Source organism: Struthio camelus, chromosome 6 (assembly GCF_040807025.1).
Source record: "Struthio camelus isolate bStrCam1 chromosome 6, bStrCam1.hap1, whole genome shotgun sequence".
Classification (NCBI taxonomy): Eukaryota; Metazoa; Chordata; class Aves; order Struthioniformes; family Struthionidae; genus Struthio; species Struthio camelus.
The window spans coordinates 46889326-46906978 of record NC_090947.1 but is presented as its reverse complement, the minus strand read 5'-3'; positions in this window follow the sequence as shown (position 1 = coordinate 46906978).

Sequence of the window (17653 nt, the reverse complement as noted above, 5' to 3'; positions counted from 1 at the left end):
AAAAGGCGCCCGAGGGGGTGAAACGGTTTCAAAAAGTGTGTGGGGAGGGCGGGGGAGGGGATTGGGTGGAACCCGGAAGTTGGAGGCGGAAACCCGGAAGTGGGAGGCCGAAACCGGAAGTGAGGGGGAGAGGAGCGGGGGAGGCGGGAAAAGGCGCCCGAGGGGGTGAAACGGTGTCAAAAAGTGTTTGGGGAGGGCGGGGGAGGGGATTTGTTGGAACCCGGAAGTGGGAGGCGGAAACCCGGAAGTGGGAGGCCGAAACCGGAAGTGAGGGGGAGAGGAGCGGGGGAGGCGGGAAAAGGCGCCCGAGGGGGTGAAACGGTGTCAAAAAGTGTTTGGGGAGGGCGGGGGAGGGGATTGGGTGGAACCCGGAAGTGGGAGGCGGAAACCCGGAAGTGGGAGGCCGAAACCGGAAGTGAGGGGGAGAGGAGCGGGGGAGGCGGGAAAAGGCGCCCGAGGGGGTGAAAGGGTGTAAAAAAGTGTTTGGGGAGGGCGGGGGAGGGGATTGGGTGGAACCCGGAAGTGGGAGGCGGAAACCCGGAAGTGAGGGGGAGAGGAGCGGGGGAGGCGGGAAAAGGCGTCCGAGGGGGGGAAACGGTGTAAAAAAGTGTTTGGGGAGGGCGGGGGAGGGGATTTGTTGGAACCCGGAAGTGGGAGGCGGAAACCCGGAAGTGGGAGGCGGAAACCGGAAGTGAGGGGGAGAGGAGCGGGGGAGGCGGGAAAAGGCGTCCGAGGGGGTGAAACGGTGTCAAAAAGTGTGTGGGGAGGGCGGGGGAGGGGATTTGGTGGAACCCGGAAGTGGGAGGCGGAAACCCGGAAGTGGGAGGCGGAAACCGGAAGTGAGGGGGAGAGGAGCGGGGGAGGCGGGAAAAGGCGTCCGAGGGGGTGAAACGGTGTCAAAAAGTGCTTGGGGAGGGCGGGGGAGGGGATTGGGTGGAACCCGGAAGTGGGAGGCGGAAACCCGGAAGTGGGAGGCCGAAACCGGAAGTGAGGGGGAGAGGAGCGGGGGAGGCGGGAAAAGGCGCCCGAGGGGGTGAAACGGTGTCAAAAAGTGTTTGGGGAGGGCGGGGGAGGGGATTGGGTGGAACCCGGAAGTGGGAGGCGGAAACCCGGAAGTGGGAGGCCGAAACCGGAAGTGAGGGGGAGAGGAGCGGGGGAGGCGGGAAAAGGCGCCCGAGGGGGGGAAACGGTGTCAAAAAGTGTTTGGGGAGGGCGGGGGAGGGGATTTGTTGGAACCCGGAAGTGGGAGGCGGAAACCCGGAAGTGGGAGGCGGAAACCGGAAGTGAGGGGGAGAGGAGCGGGGGAGGCGGGAAAAGGCGCCCGAGGGGGTGAAACGGTGTCAAAAAGTGTTTGGGGAGGGCGGGGGAGGGGATTGGGTGGAACCCGGAAGTGGGAGGCGGAAACCCGGAAGTGGGAGGCCGAAACCGGAAGTGAGGGGGAGAGGAGCGGGGGAGGCGGGAAAAGGCGCCCGAGGGGGGGAAACGGTGTAAAAAAGTGTTTGGGGAGGGCGGGGGAGGGGATTGGGTGGAACCCGGAAGTGGGAGGCGGAAACCCGGAAGTGGGAGTCGGAAACCGGAAGTGAGGGGGAGAGGAGCGGGGGAGGCGGGAAAAGGCGTCCGAGGGGGTGAAACGGTGTCAAAAAGTGCTTGGGGAGGGCGGGGGAGGGGATTTGTTGGAACCCGGAAGTGGGAGGCGGAAACCCGGAAGTGGGAGGCGGAAACCGGAAGTGAGGGGGAGAGGAGCGGGGGAGGCGGGAAAAGGCGTGCGAGGGGGTGAAAGGGTGTAAAAAAGTGTTTGGGGAGGGCGGGGGAGGGGATTTGTTGGAACCCGGAAGTGGGAGGCGGAAACCCGGAAGTGGGAGGCGGAAACCGGAAGTGAGGGGGAGAGGAGCGGGGGAGGCGGGAAAAGGCGTCCGAGGGGGTGAAACGGTGTAAAAAAGTGTTTGGGGAGGGCGGGGGAGGGGATTTGTTGGAACCCGGAAGTGGGAGGCGGAAACCCGGAAGTGGGAGGCGGAAACCGGAAGTGAGGGGGAGAGGAGCGGGGGAGGCGGGAAAAGGCGTCCGAGGGGGTGAAACGGTGTCAAAAAGTGCTTGGGGAGGGCGGGGGAGGGGATTTGTTGGAACCCGGAAGTGGGAGGCGGAAACCCGGAAGTGGGAGGCCGAAACCGGAAGTGAGGGGGAGAGGAGCGGGGGAGGCGGGAAAAGGCGTCCGAGGGGGGTGAAACGGTTTCAAAAAGTGTTTGGGGAGGGCGGGGGAGGGGATTTGTTGGAACCCGGAAGTGGGAGGCGGAAACCCGGAAGTGGGAGGCGGAAACCGGAAGTGAGGGGGAGAGGAGCGGGGGAGGCGGGAAAAGGCGTCCGAGGGGGTGAAACGGTGTCAAAAAGTGTTTGGGGAGGGCGGGGGAGGGGATTTGTTGGAACCCGGAAGTGGGAGGCGGAAACCCGGAAGTGGGAGGCGGAAACCGGAAGTGAGGGGGAGAGGAGCGGGGGAGGCGGGAAAAGGTGCCCGAGGGGGGTGAAACGGTGTAAAAAAGTGCTTGGGGAGGGCGGGGGAGGGGATTTGTTGGAACCCGGAAGTGGGAGGCGGAAACCCGGAAGTGGGAGGCCGAAACCGGAAGTGAGGGGGAGAGGAGCGGGGGAGGCGGGAAAAGGCGCCCGAGGGGGGTGAAACGGTGTAAAAAAGTGTTTGGGGAGGGCGGGGGAGGGGATTTGTTGGAACCCGGAAGTGGGAGGCGGAAACCCGGAAGTGGGAGGCGGAAACCGGAAGTGAGGGGGAGAGGAGCGGGGGAGGCGGGAAAAGGCGCCCGAGGGGGTGAAACGGTGTCAAAAAGTGTTTGGGGAGGGCGGGGGAGGGGATTGGGTGGAACCCGGAAGTGGGAGGCGGAAACCCGGAAGTGGGAGGCGGAAACCGGAAGTGAGGGGGAGAGGAGCGGGGGAGGCGGGAAAAGGCGTCCGAGGGGGTGAAACGGTGTCAAAAAGTGCTTGGGGAGGGCGGGGGAGGGGATTTGTTGGAACCCGGAAGTGGGAGGCGGAAACCCGGAAGTGGGAGGCGGAAACCGGAAGTGAGGGGGAGAGGAGCGGGGGAGGCGGGAAAAGGCGTCCGAGGGGGGGAAACGGTGTAAAAAAGTGTTTGGGGAGGGCGGGGGAGGGGATTTGTTGGAACCCGGAAGTGGGAGGCGGAAACCCGGAAGTGGGAGGCCGAAACCGGAAGTGAGGGGGAGAGGAGCGGGGGAGGCGGGAAAAGGCGTCCGAGGGGGTGAAACGGTGTAAAAAAGTGTTTGGGGAGGGCGGGGGAGGGGATTGGGTGGAACCCGGAAGTGGGAGGCGGAAACCCGGAAGTGGGAGGCGGAAACCGGAAGTGAGGGGGAGAGGAGCGGGGGAGGCGGGAAAAGGCGTCCGAGGGGGTGAAACGGTGTCAAAAAGTGTGTGGGGAGGGCGGGGGAGAGGATTGGGTGGAACCCGGAAGTGGGAGGCGGAAACCCGGAAGTGGGAGGCGGAAACCGGAAGTGAGGGGGAGAGGAGCGGGGGAGGCGGGAAAAGGCGCCCGAGGGGGTGAAACGGTGTCAAAAAGTGTTTGGGGAGGGCGGGGGAGGGGATTGGGTGGAACCCGGAAGTGGGAGGCGGAAACCCGGAAGTGGGAGGCGGAAACCGGAAGTGAGGGGGAGAGGAGCGGGGGAGGCGGGAAAAGGCGTCCGAGGGGGTGAAACGGTGTCAAAAAGTGCTTGGGGAGGGCGGGGGAGGGGATTGGGTGGAACCCGGAAGTGGGAGGCGGAAACCCGGAAGTGGGAGGCCGAAACCGGAAGTGAGGGGGAGAGGAGCGGGGGAGGCGGGAAAAGGCGCCCGAGGGGGTGAAACGGTGTCAAAAAGTGCTTGGGGAGGGCGGGGGAGGGGATTTGTTGGAACCCGGAAGTGGGAGGCGGAAACCGGAAGTGAGGGGGAGAGGAGCGGGGGAGGCGGGAAAAGGCGTCCGAGGGGGTGAAACGGTGTAAAAAAGTGCTTGGGGAGGGCGGGGGAGGGGATTTGTTGGAACCCGGAAGTGGGAGGCGGAAACCCGGAAGTGGGAGGCCGAAACCGGAAGTGAGGGGGAGAGGAGCGGGGGAGGCGGGAAAAGGCGTCCGAGGGGGTGAAACAATGTAAAAAAGTGTTTGGGGAGGGCGGGGGAGGGGATTTGTTGGAACCCGGAAGTGGGAGGCGGAAACCCGGAAGTGGGATGCCGAAACCGGAAGTGAGGGGGAGAGGAGCGGGGGAGGCGGGAAAAGGCGTCCGAGGGGGTGAAACGGTGTCAAAAAGCGTTTGGGGAGGGCGGGGGAGGGGATTGGGTGGAACCCGGAAGTGGGAGGCGGAAACCGGAAGTGAGGGGGAGAGGAGCGGGGGAGGCGGGAAAAGGCGCCCGAGGGGGTGAAAGGGTGTAAAAAAGTGTTTGGGGAGGGCGGGGGAGGGGATTGGTTGGAACCCGGAAGTGGGAGGCGGAAACCCGGAAGTGGGAGGCGGAAACCGGAAGTGAGGGGGAGAGGAGCGGGGGAGGCGGGAAAAGGCGTCCGAGGGGGTGAAACGGTGTAAAAAAGTGTTTGGGGAGGGCGGGGGAGGGGATTTGTTGGAACCCGGAAGTGGGAGGCGGAAACCGGAAGTGAGGGGGAGAGGAGCGGGGGAGGCGGGAAAAGGCGCCCGAGGGGGTGAAACGGTGTAAAAAAGTGTTTGGGGAGGGCGGGGGAGGGGATTGGGTGGAATCCGGAAGTGGGAGGCGGAAACCCGGAAGTGGGAGGCGGAAACCGGAAGTGAGGGGGAGAGGAGCGGGGGAGGCGGGAAAAGGCGTCCGAGGGGGTGAAACGGTGTCAAAAAGTGTTTGGGGAGGGCGGGGGAGGGGATTGGGTGGAACCCGGAAGTGGGAGGCGGAAACCCGGAAGTGGGAGGCGGAAACCGGAAGTGAGGGGGAGAGGAGCGGGGGAGGCGGGAAAAGGCGTCCGAGGGGGTGAAACGGTGTCAAAAAGTGTTTGGGGAGGGCGGGGGAGGGGATTGGGTGGAACCCGGAAGTGGGAGGCGGAAACCCGGAAGTGGGAGGCGGAAACCGGAAGTGAGGGGGAGAGGAGCGGGGGAGGCGGGAAAAGGCGTCCGAGGGGGTGAAACGGTGTCAAAAAGTGTTTGGGGAGGGCGGGGGAGGGGATTTGTTGGAACCCGGAAGTGGGAGGCGGAAACCCGGAAGTGGGAGGCGGAAACCGGAAGTGAGGGGGAGAGGAGCGGGGGAGGCGGGAAAAGGCGTCCGAGGGGGTGAAACGGTGTCAAAAAGTGTTTGGGGAGGGCGGGGGAGGGGATTGGTTGGAACCCGGAAGTGGGAGGCGGAAACCCGGAAGTGGGAGGCCGAAACCGGAAGTGAGGGGGAGAGGAGCGGGGGAGGCGGGAAAAGGCGCCCGAGGGGGGTGAAACGGTGTCAAAAAGTGCTTGGGGAGGGCGGGGGAGGGGATTTGTTGGAACCCGGAAGTGGGAGGCGGAAACCCGGAAGTGGGAGGCGGAAACCGGAAGTGAGGGGGAGAGGAGCGGGGGAGGCGGGAAAAGGCGTCCGAGGGGGTGAAACGGTGTAAAAAAGTGCTTGGGGAGGGCGGGGGAGGGGATTGGGTGGAACCCGGAAGTGGGAGGCGGAAACCCGGAAGTGGGAGGCCGAAACCGGAAGTGAGGGGGAGAGGAGCGGGGGAGGCGGGAAAAGGCGCCCGAGGGGGTGAAACGGTTTCAAAAAGTGTGTGGGGAGGGCGGGGGAGGGGATTGGGTGGAACCCGGAAGTTGGAGGCGGAAACCCGGAAGTGGGAGGCGGAAACCGGAAGTGAGGGGGAGAGGAGCGGGGGAGGCGGGAAAAGGCGCCCGAGGGGGTGAAACGGTGTCAAAAAGTGTTTGGGGAGGGCGGGGGAGGGGATTTGTTGGAACCCGGAAGTGGGAGGCGGAAACCCGGAAGTGGGAGGCCGAAACCGGAAGTGAGGGGGAGAGGAGCGGGGGAGGCGGGAAAAGGCGCCCGAGGGGGTGAAACGGCGTAAAAAAGTGTTTGGGGAGGGCGGGGGAGGGGATTGGGTGGAACCCGGAAGTGGGAGGCGGAAACCCGGAAGTGGGAGGCCGAAACCGGAAGTGAGGGGGAGAGGAGCGGGGGAGGCGGGAAAAGGCGCCCGAGGGGGTGAAAGGGTGTAAAAAAGTGTTTGGGGAGGGCGGGGGAGGGGATTGGGTGGAACCCGGAAGTGGGAGGCGGAAACCCGGAAGTGAGGGGGAGAGGAGCGGGGGAGGCGGGAAAAGGCGTCCGAGGGGGGGAAACGGTGTAAAAAAGTGTTTGGGGAGGGCGGGGGAGGGGATTTGTTGGAACCCGGAAGTGGGAGGCGGAAACCCGGAAGTGGGAGGCGGAAACCGGAAGTGAGGGGGAGAGGAGCGGGGGAGGCGGGAAAAGGCGTCCGAGGGGGTGAAACGGTGTCAAAAAGTGTGTGGGGAGGGCGGGGGAGGGGATTTGGTGGAACCCGGAAGTGGGAGGCGGAAACCCGGAAGTGGGAGGCCGAAACCGGAAGTGAGGGGGAGAGGAGCGGGGGAGGCGGGAAAAGGCGTCCGAGGGGGTGAAACGGTGTAAAAAAGTGTGTGGGGAGGGCGGGGGAGGGGATTTGTTGGAACCCGGAAGTGGGAGGCGGAAACCCGGAAGTGGGAGGCCGAAACCGGAAGTGAGGGGGAGAGGAGCGGGGGAGGCGGGAAAAGGCGTCCGAGGGGGTGAAACGGTGTCAAAAAGTGTGTGGGGAGGGCGGGGGAGGGGATTGGGTGGAACCCGGAAGTGGGAGGCGGAAACCCGGAAGTGGGAGGCCGAAACCGGAAGTGAGGGGGAGAGGAGCGGGGGAGGCGGGAAAAGGCGTCCGAGGGGGGGAAACGGTGTCAAAAAGTGTTTGGGGAGGGCGGGGGAGGGGATTTGTTGGAACCCGGAAGTGGGAGGCGGAAACCCGGAAGTGGGAGGCGGAAACCGGAAGTGAGGGGGAGAGGAGCGGGGGAGGCGGGAAAAGGCGTCCGAGGGGGTGAAACGGTGTCAAAAAGTGTTTGGGGAGGGCGGGGGAGGGGATTGGGTGGAACCCGGAAGTGGGAGGCGGAAACCCGGAAGTGGGAGGCGGAAACCGGAAGTGAGGGGGAGAGGAGCGGGGGAGGCGGGAAAAGGCGCCCGAGGGGGGGAAACGGTGTAAAAAAGTGTTTGGGGAGGGCGGGGGAGGGGATTTGTTGGAACCCGGAAGTGGGAGGCGGAAACCCGGAAGTGGGAGTCGGAAACCGGAAGTGAGGGGGAGAGGAGCGGGGGAGGCGGGAAAAGGCGTCCGAGGGGGTGAAACGGTGTCAAAAAGTGCTTGGGGAGGGCGGGGGAGGGGATTTGTTGGAACCCGGAAGTGGGAGGCGGAAACCCGGAAGTGGGAGGCGGAAACCGGAAGTGAGGGGGAGAGGAGCGGGGGAGGCGGGAAAAGGCGTCCGAGGGGGTGAAACGGTGTAAAAAAGTGTTTGGGGAGGGCGGGGGAGGGTATTGGGTGGAACCCGGAAGTGGGAGGCGGAAACCCGGAAGTGGGAGGCGGAAACCGGAAGTGAGGGGGAGAGGAGCGGGGGAGGCGGGAAAAGGCGTCCGAGGGGGTGAAACGGTGTAAAAAAGTGTTTGGGGAGGGCGGGGGAGGGGATTGGGTGGAACCCGGAAGTGGGAGGCGGAAACCCGGAAGTGGGAGGCGGAAACCGGAAGTGAGGGGGAGAGGAGCGGGGGAGGCGGGAAAAGGCGTCCGAGGGGGTGAAACGGTGTCAAAAAGTGTTTGGGGAGGGCGGGGGAGGGGATTTGTTGGAACCCGGAAGTGGGAGGCGGAAACCCGGAAGTGGGAGGCGGAAACCAGAAGTGAGGGGGAGAGGAGCGGGGGAGGCGGGAAAAGGCGTCCGAGGGGGTGAAACGGTGTAAAAAAGTGTTTGGGGAGGGCGGGGGAGGGGATTGGGTGGAACCCGGAAGTGGGAGGCGGAAACCCGGAAGTGGGAGGCCGAAACCGGAAGTGAGGGGGAGAGGAGCGGGGGAGGCGGGAAAAGGCGTCCGAGGGGGTGAAACGGTGTCAAAAAGTGCTTGGGGAGGGCGGGGGAGGGGATTTGTTGGAACCCGGAAGTGGGAGGCGGAAACCGGAAGTGAGGGGGAGAGGAGCGGGGGAGGCGGGAAAAGGCGTCCGAGGGGGTGAAACGGTGTAAAAAAGTGCTTGGGGAGGGCGGGGGAGGGGATTTGTTGGAACCCGGAAGTGGGAGGCGGAAACCCGGAAGTGGGATGCCGAAACCGGAAGTGAGGGGGAGAGGAGCGGGGGAGGCGGGAAAAGGCGTCCGAGGGGGTGAAACAATGTAAAAAAGTGTGTGGGGAGGGCGGGGGAGGGGATTGGGTGGAACCCGGAAGTGGGAGGCGGAAACCCGGAAGTGGGAGGCGGAAACCGGAAGTGAGGGGGAGAGGAGCGGGGGAGGCGGGAAAAGGCGTCCGAGGGGGTGAAACGGTGTCAAAAAGCGTTTGGGGAGGGCGGGGGAGGGGATTGGGTGGAACCCGGAAGTGGGAGGCGGAAACCGGAAGTGAGGGGGAGAGGAGCGGGGGAGGCGGGAAAAGGCGCCCGAGGGGGTGAAAGGGTGTAAAAAAGTGTTTGGGGAGGGCGGGGGAGGGGATTGGGTGGAACCCGGAAGTGGGAGGCGGAAACCCGGAAGTGGGAGGCGGAAACCGGAAGTGAGGGGGAGAGGAGCGGGGGAGGCGGGAAAAGGCGTCCGAGGGGGTGAAACGGTGTAAAAAAGTGTTTGGGGAGGGCGGGGGAGGGGATTTGTTGGAACCCGGAAGTGGGAGGCGGAAACCGGAAGTGAGGGGGAGAGGAGCGGGGGAGGCGGGAAAAGGCGCCCGAGGGGGTGAAACGGTGTAAAAAAGTGTTTGGGGAGGGCGGGGGAGGGGATTGGGTGGAATCCGGAAGTGGGAGGCGGAAACCCGGAAGTGGGAGGCGGAAACCGGAAGTGAGGGGGAGAGGAGCGGGGGAGGCGGGAAAAGGCGTCCGAGGGGGTGAAACGGTGTCAAAAAGTGTTTGGGGAGGGCGGGGGAGGGGATTGGGTGGAACCCGGAAGTGGGAGGCGGAAACCCGGAAGTGGGAGGCGGAAACCGGAAGTGAGGGGGAGAGGAGCGGGGGAGGCGGGAAAAGGCGTCCGAGGGGGTGAAACGGTGTCAAAAAGTGTTTGGGGAGGGCGGGGGAGGGGATTGGGTGGAACCCGGAAGTGGGAGGCGGAAACCCGGAAGTGGGAGGCGGAAACCGGAAGTGAGGGGGAGAGGAGCGGGGGAGGCGGGAAAAGGCGTCCGAGGGGGTGAAACGGTGTCAAAAAGTGTTTGGGGAGGGCGGGGGAGGGGATTTGTTGGAACCCGGAAGTGGGAGGCGGAAACCCGGAAGTGGGAGGCGGAAACCGGAAGTGAGGGGGAGAGGAGCGGGGGAGGCGGGAAAAGGCGTCCGAGGGGGTGAAACGGTGTCAAAAAGTGTTTGGGGAGGGCGGGGGAGGGGATTTGTTGGAACCCGGAAGTGGGAGGCGGAAACCCGGAAGTGGGAGGCCGAAACCGGAAGTGAGGGGGAGAGGAGCGGGGGAGGCGGGAAAAGGCGCCCGAGGGGGGTGAAACGGTGTCAAAAAGTGCTTGGGGAGGGCGGGGGAGGGGATTTGTTGGAACCCGGAAGTGGGAGGCGGAAACCCGGAAGTGGGAGGCGGAAACCGGAAGTGAGGGGGAGAGGAGCGGGGGAGGCGGGAAAAGGCGTCCGAGGGGGTGAAACGGTGTAAAAAAGTGCTTGGGGAGGGCGGGGGAGGGGATTGGGTGGAACCCGGAAGTGGGAGGCGGAAACCCGGAAGTGGGAGGCCGAAACCGGAAGTGAGGGGGAGAGGAGCGGGGGAGGCGGGAAAAGGCGTCCGAGGGGGTGAAACGGTGTCAAAAAGTGTGTGGGGAGGGCGGGGGAGGGGATTGGGTGGAACCCGGAAGTGGGAGGCGGAAACCCGGAAGTGGGAGGCGGAAACCGGAAGTGAGGGGGAGAGGAGCGGGGGAGGCGGGAAAAGGCGTCCGAGGGGGTGAAACGGTGTCAAAAAGTGTTTGGGGAGGGCGGGGGAGGGGATTTGTTGGAACCCGGAAGTGGAAGGCGGAAACCCGGAAGTGGGAGGCCGAAACCGGAAGTGAGGGGGAGAGGAGCGGGGGAGGCGGGAAAAGGCGTCCGAGGGGGGGAAACGGTGTCAAAAAGTGTTTGGGGAGGGCGGGGGAGGGGATTGGGTGGAACCCGGAAGTGGGAGGCGGAAACCCGGAAGTGGGAGGCGGAAACCGGAAGTGAGGGGGAGAGGAGCGGGGGAGGCGGGAAAAGGCGTCCGAGGGGGTGAAACGGTGTCAAAAAGTGTTTGGGGAGGGCGGGGGAGGGGATTGGTTGGAACCCGGAAGTGGGAGGCGGAAACCCGGAAGTGGGAGGCGGAAACCGGAAGTGAGGGGGAGAGGAGCGGGGGAGGCGGGAAAAGGCGTCCGAGGAGGGGAAACGGTGTCAAAAAGTGTTTGGGGAGGGCGGGGGAGGGGATTGGGTGGAACCCGGAAGTGGGAGGCGGAAACCCGGAAGTGGGAGGCGGAAACCGGAAGTGAGGGGGAGAGGAGCGGGGGAGGCGGGAAAAGGCGTCCGAGGGGGTGAAACGGTGTAAAAAAGTGTGTGGGAAGGGCGGGGGAGGGGATTGGGTGGAACCCGGAAGTGGGAGGCGGAAACCCGGAAGTGGGAGGCGGAAACCGGAAGTGAGGGGGAGAGGAGCGGGGGAGGCGGGAAAAGGCGTCCGAGGGGGTGAAACGGTGTCAAAAAGTGTGTGGGGAGGGCGGGGGAGGGGATTTGTTGGAACCCGGAAGTGGGAGGCGGAAACGCGGAAGTGGGAGGCCGAAACCGGAAGTGAGGGGGAGAGGAGCGGGGGAGGCGGGAAAAGGCGTCCGAGGGGGTGAAACGGTGTAAAAAAGTGTTTGGGGAGGGCGGGGGAGGGGATTTGTTGGAACCCGGAAGTGGGAGGCGGAAACCCGGAAGTGGGAGGCGGAAACCGGAAGTGAGGGGGAGAGGAGCGGGGGAGGCGGGAAAAGGCGTCCGAGGGGGTGAAACGGTGTAAAAAAGTGTTTGGGGAGGGCGGGGGAGGGGATTGGTTGGAACCCGGAAGTGGGAGGCGGAAACCCGGAAGTGGGAGGCGGAAACCGGAAGTGAGGGGGAGAGGAGCGGGGGAGGCGGGAAAAGGCGTCCGAGGGGGGTGAAACGGTTTCAAAAAGTGTGTGGGGAGGGCGGGGGAGGGGATTGGGTGGAACCCGGAAGTGGGAGGCGGAAACCCGGAAGTGGGAGGCCGAAACCGGAAGTGAGGGGGAGAGGAGCGGGGGAGGCGGGAAAAGGCGTCCGAGGGGGTGAAACGGTGTAAAAAAGTGTGTGGGAAGGGCGGGGGAGGGGATTGGGTGGAACCCGGAAGTGGGAGGCGGAAACCCGGAAGTGGGAGGCGGAAACCGGAAGTGAGGGGGAGAGGAGCGGGGGAGGCGGGAAAAGGCGTCCGAGGGGGTGAAACGGTGTCAAAAAGTGTGTGGGGAGGGCGGGGGAGGGGATTTGTTGGAACCCGGAAGTGGGAGGCGGAAACGCGGAAGTGGGAGGCCGAAACCGGAAGTGAGGGGGAGAGGAGCGGGGGAGGCGGGAAAAGGCGTCCGAGGGGGTGAAACGGTGTAAAAAAGTGTTTGGGGAGGGCGGGGGAGGGGATTTGTTGGAACCCGGAAGTGGGAGGCGGAAACCCGGAAGTGGGAGGCGGAAACCGGAAGTGAGGGGGAGAGGAGCGGGGGAGGCGGGAAAAGGCGTCCGAGGGGGTGAAACGGTGTAAAAAAGTGTTTGGGGAGGGCGGGGGAGGGGATTGGTTGGAACCCGGAAGTGGGAGGCGGAAACCCGGAAGTGGGAGGCGGAAACCGGAAGTGAGGGGGAGAGGAGCGGGGGAGGCGGGAAAAGGCGTCCGAGGGGGGTGAAACGGTTTCAAAAAGTGTGTGGGGAGGGCGGGGGAGGGGATTGGGTGGAACCCGGAAGTGTGAGGCGGAAACCCGGAAGTGGGAGGCGGAAACCGGAAGTGAGGGGGAGAGGAGCGGGGGAGGCGGGAAAAGGCGTCCGAGGGGGTGAAACGGTTTCAAAAAGTGTGTGGGGAGGGCGGGGGAGGGGATTGGGTGGAACCCGGAAGTGGGAGTCGGAAACCCGGAAGTGGGAGGCGGAAACCGGAAGTGAGGGGGAGAGGAGCGGGGGAGGCGGGAAAAGGCGTCCGAGGGGGTGAAACGGTGTCAAAAAGTGTTTGGGGAGGGCGGGGGAGGGGATTGGGTGGAACCCGGAAGTGGGAGGCGGAAACCCGGAAGTGGGAGGCGGAAACCGGAAGTGAGGGGGAGAGGAGCGGGGGAGGCGGGAAAAGGCGTCCGAGGGGGGGAAACGGTGTCAAAAAGTGTTTGGGGAGGGCGGGGGAGGGGATTGGGTGGAACCCGGAAGTGGGAGGCGGAAACCCGGAAGTGGGAGGCCGAAACCGGAAGTGAGGGGGAGAGGAGCGGGGGAGGCGGGAAAAGGCGTCCGAGGGGGTGAAACGGTGTAAAAAAGTGTTTGGGGAGGGCGGGGGAGGAGATTGGTTGGAACCCGGAAGTGGGAGGCGGAAACCCGGAAGTGGGAGGCGGAAACCGGAAGTGAGGGGGAGAGGAGCGGGGGAGGCGGGAAAAGGCGTCCGAGGGGGGGAAACGGTGTCAAAAAGTGTGTGGGGAGGGCGGGGGAGGGGATTTGTTGGAACCCGGAAGTGGGAGGCGGAAACCCGGAAGTGGGAGGCCGAAACCGGAAGTGAGGGGGAGAGGAGCGGGGGAGGCGGGAAAAGGCGTCCGAGGGGGTGAAACGGTGTAAAAAAGTGTTTGGGGAGGGCGGGGGAGGGGATTTGTTGGAACCCGGAAGTGGGAGGCGGAAACCCGGAAGTGGGAGGCGGAAACCGGAAGTGAGGGGGAGAGGAGCGGGGAAGGCGGGAAAAGGCGTCCGAGGGGGTGAAACGGTGTCAAAAAGTGCTTGGGGAGGGCGGGGGAGGGGATTGGGTGGAACCCGGAAGTGGGAGGCGGAAACCCGGAAGTGGGAGGCGGAAACCGGAAGTGAGGGGGAGAGGAGCGGGGGAGGCGGGAAAAGGCGTCCGAGGGGGTGAAACGGTTTCAAAAAGTGTGTGGGGAGGGCGGGGGAGGGGATTGGGTGGAACCCGGAAGTGGGAGGCGGAAACCCGGAAGTGGGAGGCCGAAACCGGAAGTGAGGGGGAGAGGAGCAGGGGAGGCGGGAAAAGGCGTCCGAGGGGGGGAAACGGTGTAAAAAAGTGTTTGGGGAGGGCGGGAGAGGGGATTGGGTGGAACCCGGAAGTGGGAGGCGGAAACCCGGAAGTGGGAGGCGGAAACCGGAAGTGAGGGGGAGAGGAGCGGGGGAGGCGGGAAAAGGCGTCCGAGGGGGGGAAACGGTGTCAAAAAGTGTTTGGGGAGGGCGGGGGAGGGGATTGGGTGGAACCCGGAAGTGGGAGGCGGAAACCCGGAAGTGGGAGGCGGAAACCAGAAGTGAGGGGGAGAGGAGCGGGGGAGGCGGGAAAAGGCGTCCGAGGGGGTGAAACGGTGTCAAAAAGTGTTTGGGGAGGGCGGGGGAGGGGATTGGGTGGAACCCGGAAGTGGGAGGCGGAAACCCGGAAGTGGGAGGCGGAAACCGGAAGTGAGGGGGAGAGGAGCGGGGGAGGCGGGAAAAGGCGTCCGAGGGGGTGAAACGGTGTCAAAAAGTGTTTGGGGAGGGCGGGGGAGGGGATTTGTTGGAACCCGGAAGTGGAAGGCGGAAACCCGGAAGTGGGAGGCCGAAACCGGAAGTGAGGGGGAGAGGAGCGGGGGAGGCGGGAAAAGGCGTCCGAGGGGGGGAAACGGTGTCAAAAAGTGTTTGGGGAGGGCGGGGGAGGGGATTGGGTGGAACCCGGAAGTGGGAGGCGGAAACCCGGAAGTGGGAGGCGGAAACCGGAAGTGAGGGGGAGAGGAGCGGGGGAGGCGGGAAAAGGCGTCCGAGGGGGTGAAACGGTGTCAAAAAGTGTTTGGGGAGGGCGGGGGAGGGGATTGGTTGGAACCCGGAAGTGGGAGGCGGAAACCCGGAAGTGGGAGGCGGAAACCGGAAGTGAGGGGGAGAGGAGCGGGGGAGGCGGGAAAAGGCGTCCGAGGAGGGGAAACGGTGTCAAAAAGTGTTTGGGGAGGGCGGGGGAGGGGATTGGGTGGAACCCGGAAGTGGGAGGCGGAAACCCGGAAGTGGGAGGCCGAAACCGGAAGTGAGGGGGAGAGGAGCGGGGGAGGCGGGAAAAGGCGTCCGAGGGGGTGAAACGGTGTAAAAAAGTGTGTGGGGAGGGCGGGGGAGGGGATTGGGTGGAACCCGGAAGTGGGAGGCGGAAACCCGGAAGTGGGAGGCGGAAACCGGAAGTGAGGGGGAGAGGAGCGGGGGAGGCGGGAAAAGGCGTCCGAGGGGGTGAAACGGTGTCAAAAAGTGTGTGGGGAGGGCGGGGGAGGGGATTTGTTGGAACCCGGAAGTGGGAGGCGGAAACCCGGAAGTGGGAGGCCGAAACCGGAAGTGAGGGGGAGAGGAGCGGGGGAGGCGGGAAAAGGCGTCCGAGGGGGTGAAACGGTGTAAAAAAGTGTTTGGGGAGGGCGGGGGAGGGGATTTGTTGGAACCCGGAAGTGGGAGGCGGAAACCCGGAAGTGGGAGGCGGAAACCGGAAGTGAGGGGGAGAGGAGCGGGGGAGGCGGGAAAAGGCGTCCGAGGGGGTGAAACGGTGTAAAAAAGTGTTTGGGGAGGGCGGGGGAGGGGATTGGTTGGAACCCGGAAGTGGGAGGCGGAAACCCGGAAGTGGGAGGCCGAAACCGGAAGTGAGGGGGAGAGGAGCGGGGGAGGCGGGAAAAGGCGTCCGAGGGGGGTGAAACGGTTTCAAAAAGTGTGTGGGGAGGGCGGGGGAGGGGATTGGGTGGAACCCGGAAGTGGGAGGCGGAAACCCGGAAGTGGGAGGCCGAAACCGGAAGTGAGGGGGAGAGGAGCGGGGGAGGCGGGAAAAGGCGTCCGAGGGGGTGAAACGGTTTCAAAAAGTGTGTGGGGAGGGCGGGGGAGGGGATTGGGTGGAACCCGGAAGTGGGAGGCGGAAACCCGGAAGTGGGAGGCGGAAACCGGAAGTGAGGGGGAGAGGAGCGGGGGAGGCGGGAAAAGGCGTCCGAGGGGGTGAAACGGTGTCAAAAAGTGTTTGGGGAGGGCGGGGGAGGGGATTGGGTGGAACCCGGAAGTGGGAGGCGGAAACCCGGAAGTGGGAGGCGGAAACCGGAAGTGAGGGGGAGAGGAGCGGGGGAGGCGGGAAAAGGCGTCCGAGGGGGGGAAACGGTGTCAAAAAGTGTTTGGGGAGGGCGGGGGAGGGGATTGGGTGGAACCCGGAAGTGGGAGGCGGAAACCCGGAAGTGGGAGGCCGAAACCGGAAGTGAGGGGGAGAGGAGCGGGGGAGGCGGGAAAAGGCGTCCGAGGGGGTGAAACGGTGTAAAAAAGTGTTTGGGGAGGGCGGGGGAGGAGATTGGTTGGAACCCGGAAGTGGGAGGCGGAAACCCGGAAGTGGGAGGCGGAAACCGGAAGTGAGGGGGAGAGGAGCGGGGGAGGCGGGAAAAGGCGTCCGAGGGGGGGAAACGGTGTCAAAAAGTGTGTGGGGAGGGCGGGGGAGGGGATTTGTTGGAACCCGGAAGTGGGAGGCGGAAACCCGGAAGTGGGAGGCCGAAACCGGAAGTGAGGGGGAGAGGAGCGGGGGAGGCGGGAAAAGGCGTCCGAGGGGGGGAAACGGTGTAAAAAAGTGTTTGGGGAGGGCGGGGGAGGGGATTGGGTGGAACCCGGAAGTGGGAGGCGGAAACCCGGAAGTGGGAGGCGGAAACCGGAAGTGAGGGGGAGAGGAGCGGGGGAGGCGGGAAAAGGCGTCCGAGGGGGTGAAACGGTGTCAAAAAGTGCTTGGGGAGGGCGGGGGAGGGGATTGGGTGGAACCCGGAAGTGGGAGGCGGAAACCCGGAAGTGGGAGGCGGAAACCGGAAGTGAGGGGGAGAGGAGCGGGGGAGGCGGGAAAAGGCGTCCGAGGGGGTGAAACGGTTTCAAAAAGTGTGTGGGGAGGGCGGGGGAGGGGATTGGGTGGAACCCGGAAGTGGGAGGCGGAAACCCGGAAGTGGGAGGCCGAAACCGGAAGTGAGGGGGAGAGGAGCAGGGGAGGCGGGAAAAGGCGTCCGAGGGGGGGAAACGGTGTCAAAAAGTGTTTGGGGAGGGCGGGGGAGGGGATTTGTTGGAACCCGGAAGTGGGAGGCGGAAACCCGGAAGTGGGATGCCGAAACCGGAAGTGAGGGGGAGAGGAGCGGGGGAGGCGGGAAAAGGCGTCCGAGGGGGGGAAACGGTGTAAAAAAGTGTTTGGGGAGGGCGGGAGAGGGGATTGGGTGGAACCCGGAAGTGGGAGGCGGAAACCCGGAAGTGGGAGGCGGAAACCGGAAGTGAGGGGGAGAGGAGCGGGGGAGGCGGGAAAAGGCGTCCGAGGGGGGGAAACGGTGTCAAAAAGTGCTTGGGGAGGGCGGGGGAGGGGATTGGGTGGAACCCGGAAGTGGGAGGCGGAAACCCGGAAGTGGGAGGCGGAAACCGGAAGTGAGGGGGAGAGGAGCGGGGGAGGCGGGAAAAGGCGTCCGAGGGGGTGAAACGGTTTCAAAAAGTGTGTGGGGAGGGCGGGGGAGGGGATTGGGTGGAACCCGGAAGTGGGAGGCGGAAACCCGGAAGTGGGAGGCGGAAACCGGAAGTGAGGGGGAGAGGAGCGGGGGAGGCGGGAAAAGGCGTCCGAGGGGGTGAAACGGTGTCAAAAAGTGTTTGGGGAGGGCGGGGGAGGGGATTGGGTGGAACCCGGAAGTGGGAGGCGGAAACCCGGAAGTGGGAGGCGGAAACCGGAAGTGAGGGGGAGAGGAGCGGGGGAGGCGGGAAAAGGCGCGCGAGGGGGTGAAACGGTTTCAAAAAGTGTTTGGGGAGGGCGGGGGAGGGGATTTGTTGGAACCCGGAAGTGGGAGTCGTAAACCCGGAAGTGGGAGGCGGAAACCGGAAGTGAGGGGGAGAGGAGCGGGGGAGGCGGGAAAAGGCGTGCGAGGGGGTGAAACGGCGTAAAAAAGTGTTTGGGGAGGGCGGGGAGGGGATTGGGTGGAACCCGGAAGTGGGAGGCGGAAACCCGGAAGTGGGAGGCGGAAACCGGAAGTGAGGGGGAGAGGAGCGGGGGAGGCGGGAAAAGGCGCCCGAGGGGGTGAAACGGCGTAAAAAAGTGTTTGGGGAGGGCGGGGAGGGGATTTGTTGGAACTCGGAAGTGGGAGTCGTAAACCCGGAAGTGGGAGGCGGAAACCGGAAGTGAGGGGGAGAGGAGCGGGGGAGGCGGGAAAAGGCGTCCGAGGGGGTGAAAGGGTGTCAAAAAGTGTTTGGGGAGGGCGGGGGAGGGGATTTGTTGGAACCCGGAAGTGGGAGGCGGAAACCCGGAAGTGGGAGGCGGAAACCGGAAGTGAGGGGGAGAGGAGCGAGGGAGGCGGGAAAAGGCGTGCGAGGGGGTGAAAGGGTGTAAAAAAGTGTTTGGGGAGGGCGGG